This window comes from Silene latifolia, chromosome 11, assembly GCF_048544455.1.
Source record: "Silene latifolia isolate original U9 population chromosome 11, ASM4854445v1, whole genome shotgun sequence".
Taxonomy (NCBI): Eukaryota; Viridiplantae; Streptophyta; class Magnoliopsida; order Caryophyllales; family Caryophyllaceae; genus Silene; species Silene latifolia.
This window is the reverse complement of record NC_133536.1, coordinates 185,352,825-185,356,167: the sequence shown is the minus strand read 5'-3', so window position 1 is coordinate 185,356,167 and position 3,343 is coordinate 185,352,825.

Below are 3,343 nucleotides of genomic sequence, written 5' to 3'. Positions count from 1 at the left end.
ATCGGTTTAGTTTAACTCGAGACGGTTTTAAAAACGAGCGAGATTACTTAACGATGAAGAAAGATACGTATAATAAATAGCAGGCTAGCAGGCTGCTCCCTCATTTCTCACGCAACATTTCTTCTTCTCCCTTCCTTTTTCTTCTTTTCGTTCTGTTTTAATTTTTTAAAATTAAAAATTGATTCTGCCACTCCGTTTGTCATCCGTTATCAATGATTTTCGTTCCATAGTGCTGCTCTCATCATTCCTGTCAATCCGTGGTAAGTAAAATTCATTTTCGTCATGTATTTTTACAAACCCAATTTATACTTTCAGCTTTATTTATTATAAGACGGTTGTAGATGCTGAGATAGACGGTCTTGTATAAGATTTGTTAGTCATGAAGGACTAGTTCGATAGGAAAAAGTTAACGATGACAGGTTACTCAGTATTACTTGTTAAATATGTGTATTTTGAAAGCTGGTTAGTCTGTTTTATAGTTGAGACGGTGTATAATTATATATAGGGATCCTTATGGATGTTAATTAGTCAGTGGTATAGTTGAGACGGTGTATACTGATATGTGGAGATGATTGAGACGGTGTATACTGACCTCTAGGGATCATTTGGGATGCTAGCTAGTAAGTGGTATATTTAAGACGGTGTATGCTGACATGTATGGATTGTTTTGGGTGCTAATTGTTGTCTTTTATAGTTGAGACGGTGTATACTGACATGTAGGGATTGTTTTGGGATGCTATTTGGGATCTTGTTTAGTTGTGGTATTGTGCAGTAAATTAGGACTGTTTTTGAGTCCGCTTTGCAGGTACTTTGGGACATTTTTGAAACTATTTTTACTCGGTTTAGGACTGGTTTAGGATTGATTGAACTCTGTTTTGGTACCGATTTTGTGCGAGCCTTGATTGTTTTGGGACGATCGAAATGGAGGCCGTGTGGGCTGTTTTGGCCTCGGTTTTGGGAGCCGTGACAGGCTGAGTTGGGTTCAGTTTTGGGACGGATAAAATGGTGCTTTATGGGACTGTTTCTAGGGCGTAAAAGTTGTGACAATTTTCTTGGTATGCCTGTCAAAAGGGAGGGTCATAATGGTTTATGAACATAAGACAGTAGCTAATGAATATGTTTACATGTTTTGATTTGAATTAATTTCCGTCTCATATTTTATATAAAGATAATTCGTTAATATCGTCCTTTCACATAATTATTTTAGGTGCCTCATATGTGGTTGAAGATGAAGAGTAATTTTGGGTTTTAGAAGCTTTCTCAAGTTATTACTTGTCTTTTTGCTAGCGTAAGGTAACTATTCCGAGTTACTCGACGAATTAATGTCACATTAGTAGTTAATGTTGTGCTTGTTGTTTGTTAAGTGTTTAGGTGATTGATAATGTGTTACTTTCGTTTTTCACATGATAGAAATTGGAAATAGCATGAGAATAATATTGCGATAAAATTTGTGATTTGGGCCAAAGTAGGCCAAGACTCTGAGCTGGGCCAGATTGACCGAACGAGTTTGGTGAAACTAGATTTAAACCGGTCAGCCTCGATTTGACCGATGACCCGTCGCGGGACTCGGGTCGAGGGTTTGTCTTTGAGGTAAGATTGGTTGTTATTGGAGGTTTTATGTTATGCCTTGATATTTGTAATTGTCATTTTACATGTTGGTTGTTGGATGCTTTGGATGCCTTATACTTGAGTCTTCTTGCCTTGTTGCCATTTTAGCTTGTTCTCATGAATTATGAGATTAACGGTTAGCTGGAATTTGGATTATTATTGATATTGAGGATATTGTTGGATTGTCTGCTGAATAGACATTTATATAGCCTTTCACATGATAGAATGTTAGCATTTATGTTGGTAAGTTGGACTCTTTGCCCTCTTATGGTTAAGTGGGTGTCCTATTTGTCTTGTGTGGTGTGGGCAAAAATATTCAAGCTGGGACCTAGATTGGTTTTATTTAGGTCCTAGGTGAGTATTTCGGCCTTCATCATAGATAGGCCATTATAGTCTTTGACGAGTATATGTTCACTGCTTAATAGCCTTTTTGTTCCTGACTTGGTGGGTTTATATCCAAGTTGGGGCATGACCTCGTTACTTATTTTGAGAGTAAGTGGTCAGCTTAAGTACTAGCCAACCCTTTGGTGGACTCCTTAGGGTACTCACATGGTTTTATAAAATTGTGGGTCTTGGGTGCGGTGGTGTGTATCCGCATGTCTAGGTCTGCGCAGATTTAGGACTAGGGTTGTGTTGTTTCTTGGACATGTTTTGATAGAACCTCTGAGCCAAGATACCGGTTCGATTACCTTCCCTACCTCGTGGTATAGACTCGAGTTACAGAGTGACTATTGACGGTGCTAAGAACTTATGCCTGTCTTTGATATATTGCCCTTTCTTGTTTGATGATTCTATGAATCATAGAAGGTGAGATGCAAGCCGGCTATGGTTGATAGAGTTTGGATTCCTGGATGTTATGTGATTCACATGATAGTGTAGTATGAGTCGGTCTAGTATTCGCATGCTAGGACTATGTGTTGTTATATTGTTGTTCACATGATAAGCACGATTGTCTAGCATCTATATGCTAAGGCTATGTGTTATTCATATTCATATTCTTATGTTTACATGTTATATTAATTATGACATTTCGTGGCTGGGAGAACTCGGAGTTACTCCCCACTGACTGTGGCTTTCGTATTTGTATAAAATGCGAATGACAGGTAGGTGATGCATATATGGGGTACATTGACGAGCTAGCGAGCAAATTAACCTTGGGACCTAGACTGGCTTTATTTTATTGTGACCCTTAAACACTTTTTATGTCACATACATTTTAGGGACATATGTCTCCCTCTTTACATTTGGTTGTATAACTTTGCTATTCACGACTTTAGCAATGGTTATGTTGCGAAACTTCTATTTAGACCTTGTATGTTTTGACACCTTCCAATTTGGATATCTTTATAAATTACAGGTTTTTACCCAAATGAACCTATTACAAACATATCCATGCTGTTTTATTCTAGAATTACGTGTTTAATTTTTTCCGTGATAAATGAGGGTGTCACAAGTGTACTGGAATTTCGCCCTATTACTTGTTGTAACACAATCTACAAAATTTTGGCTAAGGTTTTATGCAATAGACTTGCCAAAGTCCTACCTGACATTGTTAGTGAGAATCAAGGAGGTTTTGTTAAGGGTAGAAACATTGTAGAAAATGTTCTTATTTGTCAAGACTTGGTAAGACTCTACAATAGGAAGGCTGCATCACCAAGGTGTTTAATTAAAATAGACCTTAAAAAAGCTTATGATTCCGTGGAATTGGCTTTTTTATATCAAATGTTGGTTGCTC